A 10,844-nucleotide genomic window follows, 5' to 3' on the forward strand; every position below is an offset into this window, starting at 1 on the left:
TTGACCTCAGCAGATCAGCGTCGAGGTGCTTTTCCAGAGAGCGAAAACGTTAATTTCGTTATATCTTATTTTTATGACGGCCATTGCAAGGAGAAGTCTGTGGATGACAACCATTGATAAAATTGAACGTAAGCAAATTAAAATGTAAGAATCTCGAGCAGGAACTGGAATGGTAGCTGCAACACACAGACTGCCGGTTGGATATCTCGTCTTATGTTTTTTTAACAGCAGAGAAATACAGACCAGATTGTAGATAAATAATTATTATATATAATAACTGAGAGAAACAAAAATATCCAGCATGACTTAAGTGTCAAAATTAAAATCTCCGCTCCCTCCTTTTTTTCCATCCCTCAAAAAAAAAAAAAAAACTTGTAGTTAGTGGCATTGGAACAGCGGAGGGATAGGGGCAGGTATTTTTTCCTCATGGGAGGCGCGTCCACACGCCTCTCCCCCCTTCCCTCTCTCCACGGCCACTTTCCGTCGCCCCTTCACCTACCAAAGACTTCCTCCCCCCCCCCCCCCCCCCCCCCCCCTTCGGGTCTAGGACTTTTCGGTGTAGGGCGTTTCGGTGTAGGACGTTTCGGTGCGGTCTTTTCGGTGCACGGACGTTTCGGTGTTTGGACTTTTCGGTGTGCGGACTTTTCGGTGCACGGACTTTTCGGTGCACGGACTTTTCGGTGCACGGACTTTTCGGTGCACGGACTTTTCGGTGTGGGACTTTTCGGTGCACGAACTTTTCGGTGCACGGAAAATCCAAATCACGAGTTTTTTGTGTGTTCTTTTTTTGTTTTCTCTAAACATAATAAGCACTATTTTAGCTAAAAAAAATTTTTCGCACTTCATAAATTTTCAGATTTGGTCATCCATTTACGGCCACTTACTGATATACCACCTAAGTGACTTTGTTAGGCGCAGTATCATCTTGCGTGAGGATTGGAGACGTTGGACGTTATGGTTCGTCTGTCGGTGTCTCTTTTCCAACGTACGCACTAGTGGCATCACATGTCTCGGGTAATTTTCAACAATCTTAAAGGGGTGATGCAACAATTTTTGCACTTTGCGCAAATACTGCTTAGAACGGGCCCCTGACGTTAATGACCTATGAAACACGCGTTCGTTTTTCACCCCACGCAATAGAAGTCCCAGAGAAAAATTAAAGAAAAACGACCAGGACGTTCACCCCCTCAACTCGCAGCCAGAACAAGCGGCCACGGGATCTGGAGCCGATTATGGGTTGGCAAAGCACAGGACACGCGCTGAGTTCCAGATATTGCTATGGCTCGGCTATTGTCGTCGTTGCAGCGATTGGACATGGGCCACTACCCGAATGCTTCTCGAGCTAGTAATTATCACGAGCCCAAATCGAGTGCCCACGCAATGCTCGGGTCCAATCTATGAACCGCCTTAAGATATCGTCATTGGGGTGTACTGTGATCCCCACGTTACGTCATCAGATTTTGCGAAGGAGAGATTGAATGAAAATGATCGCTTTTGTCCTTGAAATTTCGCCGCAACAAAGGAGTTTCTTGGCTAGTGGCGTTGCGTGCGAGTAGCTTTGGGTCCCACTAGCGCCAGTAAGCTCGTGTAAAGTGAAAAAAAAAATATTCCAATTGAATATCGTTGCACCGGTCCTTTAAGCTTCTTGCTGTTGGTGCCTTTCCTACACAGCTTACCAATAATAAAGACCAAAAGAGACACCGGCAAATTAAGCAATGTCCAACGTACCCAGTCCTCCCGCAAGACGGTGCTGCGCCTAACAAAGTCACTTAAGGCCCGTTCACACAGTTGCGTTCGGAGCGACCGCTACGCTTACGAACGAATGCAACCGGTTGGAACGACGAGTTACCATAGCAACGAAGCGCCAAACGGTCGTTTCGCTCGTGTTCGTTTGCAACGTAAGGAGTTGAGCCGGGCTGAACTTTTTCGTTACGTTCGGGAACGACGGGAGCGACAGGCCAATCACAGGTCGAGGAGCTCGGTCGCGCGCGTTGCATGCCGGTCGTGCCAGGCTCCTTCTATTTGCAAACAGGGCGTCGGTGGTGATCGTCGACATGGACGGCGTAATAAACGCTCGTCGTTCCCCGTAAAAGCGCTATCCTTGACTGTGAAGTTTCGTCGTGTGTCGTTATAACCCAGCACGTACTAGAAGGGAAGATCCACCTTCTTGTGCGGCGATCTCGTGGCGGCACTCTCAAGACAGCAGAAACGGCCGTGCCGTCGTGTTTGTTTACTTCGACTACAGTGGTGCTTTCTTAGCATTTGTGTCCTCGAACATCCCCCGGATTTCTTTTTTGGCGCATTCGTTGCGTGTGCTCAAGTTCAAGGTATTACTGGTGCGTACCTTACAAAGGATGCGAATTTTTTACTCGTTTCCATCGCCCGAAAAAGGGGATTAGTGTTAGCAATCCTGAACGCTCGCATCGTCTGTCAAATTATATTTCTATGTTGCTATATCGTTGCCAAGATTACATCGTCTTTTATAATCGTAGAAAAGGCGTGTGGCGAGATTTGTACTGCTGGCAAAGTCGTGTATTAAAGTCGTGATCGTGCAAGACGGCGTACTGCATCTTTTTCTTTTTTTTAATGCACTACCCTGCAAGCGTATCCTGAAAAAAAGAGTAATAAAGCTTGAGGTCATAGAAGACGGTCTGTCTATTTTCTGTTACGCAAGTGAGTGGCAGCGCGTTCCCTTCTTTTTGGAGACACCGCTGAAACAGCTGACGGCAACGGAGAGGCGGTCGCCGTGCTGCCGACCCGCTGCGCTTGTTGCAGTGGTAGCAGGAGTGTACGCGCGGCGCAGAGCGATCGTTCCGGTCGCTCTGGTCACAATGGACGCATTCGCGGATAACGGGTTCGTTTTAGATGTCTGAACCAGCCTCTACACAGCTATTGTAGGCGCACAGCAGATCTTCGTGACTGTACGCCGTAGCCGAAACCTCGGGCTGCTCCGGTGAGGACCCCGCTACCCCGTGTCGGGCACGAAACCGTCCGCCATGTTTGTAAGCGTAGCTGGGTTGCTTCCTATTGGCGAGGAGCAAGAGCTGAAGCTCGTTTCTTATTGGCTTTTGATTCGTGGGGTTGCATGCGGTTGCATATGTGTGTACGCGTCGCGCACAGTTGGCGTTGAAGTCGCAGCGGTTGCATTCGTTCGTAAGCATAATGATCGCTCCGAACGCAAATGTGTGAACGGGCCTTTAGTAAGTGACCATAAATAGATGACCAAGTCTACAAATTTATAAAGTGAGAAAAAATAAATTTCTAGCTAAAATCGTGCTTAGTACGTTTAGAGAAAACAAAACAAAAACAAAAACAAAAAAAACAAAACGTGATTTTGATTTTCCGTGCACCGAAATGTCCGTGCACCGAAAAGTCCGTGCACCGAAATGTCCGTGCACCGAAATGTCCGTGCAACGAAAAGTCCGTGCACCGAAAAGACCGCACCGAAACGCCCTACACCGAAACGTCCTACACCGAAATGTCCGGATCCCTGGGGGGGTAACCCGCTTACTGTATTTTCTAAGTGTCCTGTCGCAAACGATTGGGACGTCGTCCCAAGGAGCAACTCTTTCCCTGTAGTCTATCACGGCAACATCATGAAGTGGGACATGAAGGGAAGCACGGAAATTTTGAATGCGAAAGTTGGGTGGCCATACAATGCTCGGCTTGTTTTCAAAAAGTCGAGAGAAACGACAGGTATGAATGGCACTGTAAACGGGGTGTTGTGGATTAGAATAGACCCGATAAGCATAACAAAGACTCAGGTACTGTCTGGTCTCTCAAGCGACATCTGATGTATATCGGCATATAGGCTTAACACAGGTGATGTGCGAAATGCACCGGAGGCAAGTCTGAACCCTAAGTGGTGAACTGAATCTAGCATCTTCAAAGTAGAAGATCGTGCCGAATCATACACGACTGCACCGTAGTCAAGGCGAGACCGAACTAGGGAGTCGTATAATCGTAAGAGGCATCGCCTGTCCGATCCTCATGAAATGCAGGACAACACCTTGAGAACATTTAAAGAACTTAAGCATCTGCGTCTCGCCTTCTTCAAATGTGGCACAAAAGTAAGCTTCCTGTCAAATATTGCACCGAGAAATTTGTGTTCCTGTTGAACAGATATGTCTATGTCATTGAGATGCAAAGTGGGATCCAAAGACAATCCCCGGCGCAATGAAAAGGGAACACAAACAGTTTTTTCGGGAGAAAACTTGAAACCGTTTTCATCTGCACATTTGCTCATCCTGTTGATAGTGATTTGTAGTTGCCGTTCACAACTGGAGAGTTTACATGAAAAGAAGGAGATCTGCACGTCATTTACATAAGGAGAATACGATACTGATGGTGGTGTCACCCTTACAAGACTATTGACTTTAACAGCAAAAAGGGTAACGCTTAAGACTGCTCCTTGAGGGACCCCATTTTTTGGCAAACTACATCTGACAGTGTGCTACCTAAGCGAACCTGAAAGGTTCATTCAGTTAGGAAGTTTTGTAGTTCTGAAGCAAGCGGCCACGCACACCGCAGTTGTACAGATCTCGAAGGATTCCATACCTCCATGCGGTATCATATGCTTTATGCATACAAAAAAATACCGAAACACATTGTTGTCGGTGCACAAATGCCTCACGAATAAGGGTTTCTAAACGAACCAAGTGATTTGTGGTTGATCATCCCTCTCGAAATCCACACTGGTTAACATAAAAAAAGTTCTCAGCCTCCAAAAAATAAAGAAGACGCCGATTGATGAGCCTTTCGTATGTCTTCCCCAGGCAACTAGTCAGTGCGATGGGATGGTAGCTTGTGGGGATGGAGGGATCTTTCCATGTTTCAAGAAAGGTATAACATGAGCACATTTTCAGCAATGGGGGAACGCAGCTTGTTTCCATAAGTGATTAAAAAACGTCAGCAAAATAGCAGAGTGATTCAGGGTCTAAGCATTTCATAATGCATTTTATCTGGGTCTGGTGCAGCATGCTTTTTTGTAGCAAGTGCTACTTTGAGTTCGCCCTTGGTGAATGGTTTGTTGTATGAAACAGCGGAAGACCCTAACACGGAGATCGACTGCTTTTCAGCAACAGACTGGAATTTCTTAAACTTTGCGCTGAGATTTGAGCAACTACTGATAAGCTGAAAATGTTCGCCAAGGACGTTTGCTTGATCCTTGAGTGATACAGAGGAGGAGGAAAAGATAGGAGCTCGAAAGGGTTGGTAATCTCCTCGGACCTTCCGCGGGCGGTCCCACACTTCTTTCAACGGTACAAAGCTATTTAGGACTGAAATATATTTAACCCACGATGTCTTTTTGGCTTTTTTTCTCGTCCATCGAGCCTTGGCTCTGCTTTTCTTAAATTCCATCAGGCTAAGAGGCGTCGGATATCGGCGGAAAATTCCCCAAGCCCTATTTTGTTTCTTTCAAGTTGCTGTACACTCATCGTTCCGCCAGGGTTTGCATCTCCTGGGGAGCTTACCAGAGGTTTGTGGGATAGATGATGCAGCAGCATTAATTAAACATTCAGAGACATAATTTGTCGCCTCCTCTGCAGACATACCAGTAAATAAAAAGGGGTCAAACACAGCTTCTGAACCAAACAGAGCCCAGTCGGCCTTCACAAACTTCCACCTTGGAAAGCGGGTCGAAAGCGAAGAAAGAGGTATAACTGTTTCTAAACTTATGGGGAAGTGACCGCTTCCAAAAGGATTATTTAAAACCTTCCGCGAAAAACATGGAAGTAAAGATGGTGATGACATTGAAAGATCTATAGATATGAATGTGTTATGTGCAGAGCTAAAAAATGATGGTTCTCTCTTATTCAAAAGACAGAGTCCAGATAACGACAGGAGCCGTTTAATAACGTCACCGCGGGAATCTTGACGAGAGCTTCCCCACAAAGGATGGTGGGCATTAAAATCACCTAAGATTAAAAAAAGGTTTGGGCAGTTCATCTACGAGACCTTGGAGTTCACGGAGATGCAATGGACTGTTAGGCGGAAGGTAGAGCGATACGAGGGTGATGAGGCGATCAAGAGGACACGAACTGCCACTGCCTCAAGTGGAGTTTGAAGAGGTACTTGCGCACACCCCACCCCACTCTGCACTACTACTGCAACACCACCGGAAAAAATGGGAGAAAAGCGATCCTTCCTAAAAACTTGGTGACGACGTAAGATCTGTGTATGATTGTCATTGAGATGAGTTTCTTGTACACAGAGTGTCAGGGGACAAAGCTCATCAAGAAACATGTTCACGTCATCAATATTACAAAAAAGGCCGCGACAGTTCCATTGCATGACACTCATATGTTTACTCATAGCAAATAAAAAGTTAAGCAGTAAAAATAAAATTTAAAAAAAAAAAACAGAACGAAACATTCTATGGTTTAAAATCAATTTTTACACATGGAGCGTTTTTCTTTTTTGACGTGTTTGCCAACCTCCCAGTGGAGTCACGGGGGGCAAAGAAAGAGGACTCCGTTTCTGAGGGGGGCGCCTCCTCGTCGGATCTGGGCCCACTCTCGTCCATAGGCTCCTCGCGCGTCGCCGACGGCCACCCCTGGGTGGTCGACTGCCGTGACGGCTCACCAGGCCTATTCGGACTAGAAGTGCAGAGTGGCCGGCCCCGACCCTGAGGGAAAGACGCAGGGGGAGCCTTCCCCTGCTCTGAAGTGGATGCTGGTGGGCCAGCATCCACCCTGGGCTTGGAATCCGGTGTCACTGGCACCGTTCCTGTGGGTTTAGAGGGGACTTTGACGAGACCCGCAGATCATCCGGAGACGTCTGGGTTCCCGTCGATGCCGTCACTGGTCGTGCAGGTCCCCTGCGCACGACCTCGGCATATCCACCCTTCGATAAGAAAAAAAATCGTTTCTTTGCTTGTACGTATGATATGTTTTCTTTGGTTTCAGCGTCAGTATTTCTTTTTCTTGTTTCCAGAGAGAGCAAGAACGTGACTGTGAAGGGTGGCTACCTTCGCAGTTCGCACATTTGGCTCATTGTCACAGTTGTCGGCAACATGTTCTTTGCTTGAGCACTTAGCACATGTGTCGGCCTCCCGACAGCTACGTGACCCATGGCCGAACCGCTGGCACTTGAAGTACCATTGGGGGTTCGGCACGAAGGGTCGGACTCTGCACTGGAGGTAGCCTGCCTTTACAGTTGCAGGGAGAGTGGTGCAGTCAAATATTAGAATAATGTGCTTCGTTTTTCGTTCTGTGCCATCACGACGAATAGTGATTCCTCGCGCAGCGACAACTCCTTGGCTAGAGAGGCCCTCCACCAGCTCTGCGCCCGATGTGTCTAGTAGGTCGTCCTCGGAAGTAACTCCTCGGAAAGTGTTTAGTTTGCGGTCCATGGGAACAGTGACTTTGTAGTCCGACGCAGAGTTGAGAGACAAGAGGGCATCACTCTGCTGTTTTGTATTGATCTCTACAAGGAGGTCTCCGGATGCCATTTTCTTTGCATGAAAGTTCTTGCCAACAACGCCTTCTAGTACCTTGGCTACAAGGAAGGGGGACAGTTTGCCCAGTTGCTTTTCATTTTCAGAATGTAAAATTAGGAATCTTGGAAACTTCTCGGAAACAAAAGACATCTCACATTGAAACGGTTTTCGGTGGGGGCCCTTTGCGGGGCCCGATCAGGAGGTTTTTTAGTTTACGAACCCATACAGATGGTAAGGAAATTCAGTGCCCGGGTGCACCGCCCACCACGGAGCCCAACAAGGGGGTAGGTAATGTGCTATAGCAATAAAGGCTTGGCTGACACAATTATTCTACCAGTGCTGCCCGGGCACTATACCCTAGTGTGGTTGCAGAGACAGGACCTGTTTTCCCTAAAGGTTGGCCCTTGCCACCTAAGAAGGTGAAAAGGGAAGGAAGAGAGTATAGAAGAAAAGAGAAAGAGGTGGGAGGAAAAGTGAAAGAACAAGAGGGTAGAAGAGGCGACTTACTGAATCATCCTGGTCGGGCCAAGCCAGGACACCCGTCTACGAGAAGCATGGGCCGAAGCGGTTTATTGCCTCGCCCCGAAAGGTCGAAACATAACCCGGGCTCAGCTCAACCACCTGGGTCCCCTTTTCCCCGGACACGGGTTAAGCCACGCACAGCCAGACGAGGGTGGGCGAACCCACATGGGCTCGGGGTTCGTAGAAACGCCACTCACCAAGCACCTACTAAAGCAGGTGCCCCCTGCGTACGGTTATGGTGGCACCTAGCACCTAGCACCAAGCACCTAGCACCAGGGGGGGGGAAGATGCCGCCGCTTCCCATGCAACCTCCTCAGAATTTACGGCGCTTCGCGGGCGCCGCCCTATTAAAACTTGATACCAGTGTTGCTGCAACTGTAGGTCATCTTTGAGCTAGAGCTGACGGAGAAAATCTGGCCACGGCGCAACGCCGATGTACGCTGGAAGCTAGAGCCGGTTTGCTTTCGTTGTTTTTGTTTGGTCGGAGAAAATCTAGCAACAACGCACGTTCAACATGGCGCCGGTATTGTTTTGGTTTGACGGGACGCGAGAAGCTCCGCGGTTTGCGAGCACTTGTAGCGAAGACGTGACCGGAGAAGTGGTCCTGTGATGTTCCCGGACGACGGAAAGTATCATTCGTAATCGTCGTGTGTGCTTTGAAAGCGAAGTGAGCCACAGAGTCCTCGAGTGCGCAACCACAAGCCAAGGTTCACGACAGCGCTGCGTTAACTTCGGCGATCTCGTTCTGTTTGGTGTGTGCAACACGGCGATGTGACAAAGAGTTGAAATGTTCGTGGTCTGTGGTTGCGGTGCTTGGAGACGAAGCGCAAATTGGTTATTGTAGGGTTGAGGTTCAACGGATTAGTCCCGTCGTCGTCAGCTGATCCGGTCCAGCTGGTCCGGAAGGACGCAGCGAGCGTTTTTAAAAGTAAATCTTCCTTCGTTCCGTTTCAAAATGTGGAAGATTCTCGACGCATACCGTGAGTAAAAAGCTGCGGGCGTTTTCAACAAAATTACGTCGTTTTAATTGAACAATTGACTCCGGATTCTTGTTCTAAATCTGCCGTTTTTATGCTTCGTCTTTTGCACTGCGACGCACACCGCTCGAGTAGATGATTCGGTCTTGCAAAGGACCGGTTATACATAATTTCAAAGAAACTTTATTCACCAACGATATTCTCCTGTAAGTCTCGTGTGAGTTTCTCGCGCTCATCATGCGGTGTGAATAAATTAGGGCAACATTTCCTACCTGCCTACAGAACAGATGCATGAACTGAGACCATTTTTTACGTAGTGAACAGTGATTCTTTATTTTGAGAAGAATTGTTGGTGAATTTGTTATGGTACAATCACTTGAGAGTTTAGAAGTTGGAGAGAGCGAACAAGCTTTCCCAACTTCGTCTGTTTTCTCTCTGGCACTGCCCTTAGTTTCAAGTTGCAGTTTCAGTAGACATACCTACTAGCAGGTACAAACTGCTCTAAAGCAGGTAAAAGACTGGTAAGTCGGGACGGTGCGGACTCCGTGTTTCGCACTTTTCGCAAGGTGACTGGCAAGGTGGCTGGGTAAGTACTTTTGCGAGGTATGCGGATCATGCAAACGATTTTCTTATGCCCGCCGTTTACTTTTCGCAAGGTGACTGGCAAGGTGACTGGGTAAGTGCTTTTGCGAGGTATGCGGATCATGCAAACGATTTTCTTATGCCCGTCGTTTGCGTCTCTCCAGCAAAACGAATAAGATGATCTACAAAGGCGCAATCACAAGCCAAAATTTACAATAACAGTGCGTTTGATTCGGTGGTCCGTGTAGTTGTATTTTACCCTGCTTTCTGCAACACGGTGTCATGACGAAGAGCTGGAACGTTCACGGTTTGTGCTGGGCTACCGGTTGACGGAAGACCGCATCGACACTCGGTGCACATGGGCTGTTGTAGTGGCTCTAGGCCAGTAGTCTCAAACTCATTCAAGTGTGGGGGCCAAATAGCCCACACCGGAAAGGTCGTGAGCCAACGTAAGACGGGGGGGGGGGGGGGGGGGGGGGGGGGCTAAAATTTATAGAGAAGAGACCTCGCTCTCTATGCTTTTTGTAAAATCAAAGTTTTGCCAGTGTGGTCTTTCGCTTTCATGTGTTTTGTGACTACTCTGGGCCCTGCCGTGATGTGATAACTAGAATTAAAATGACACCGCCCCGCCAACGTGCTGCCATTTTTAATAAAACAAGGGAAGATGTACACTGTCGTTCCGAAACTCTAAACATATTTCTAGAAAAAAAAATCGGTTAATTTGGCAGTTCTTGCTTTCCTTACGATTTTTATTACAACACTGAGCAAATACTTGTCTTTTAATTGTGACATTTTTTGAAGGCGAGGATCCCGAGCTCGTAGCTTTATTTTTGGCTGTTGCTCCGGCTGATGGAAAGTTCGCGCAGCCGAGGTGCACCCTTCAACGAAAAGCTCACGCTTGCGACCTGGTAGCGGAACAGTTGTACATTACAAAAAAGCTGGGAAGCAAAAAATAAAGCGAAACATAGGGCAAATAAACACATATAAGTATAAACTATGCGAATGCGTTAAAAGAGCAGAGCTACTTTTCGAGCGAAAATGAATCGGCGAGAAGAAATCACAAAGCCGCAGCATTTTCTAGCACTCGAGTCATGGGAACCGCGACTTGTAGCCGGTTGCCTGCGGGCCGCGCCCCTGCGAATCACGGGTCACATGCGGCCCGCGGGCCGAGTGTTTGAGACCCCTGCTCTAGGCTGTTGATGCTCAAGCCTTTCATCCGCGGTTTGCCGCCAGCTGATCCGGCTGCTCGACGGTGAGGAAGCGGCGAAAGTGACCTCTGAAGTAAATCTAAATCCTTATTGTTCATCCAGTTATCCGGTTTC

This window comes from Ixodes scapularis, unplaced genomic scaffold (genome assembly GCF_016920785.2).
Source record: "Ixodes scapularis isolate PalLabHiFi unplaced genomic scaffold, ASM1692078v2 PGA_scaffold0__279_contigs__length_252992795, whole genome shotgun sequence".
Classification (NCBI taxonomy): Eukaryota; Metazoa; Arthropoda; class Arachnida; order Ixodida; family Ixodidae; genus Ixodes; species Ixodes scapularis.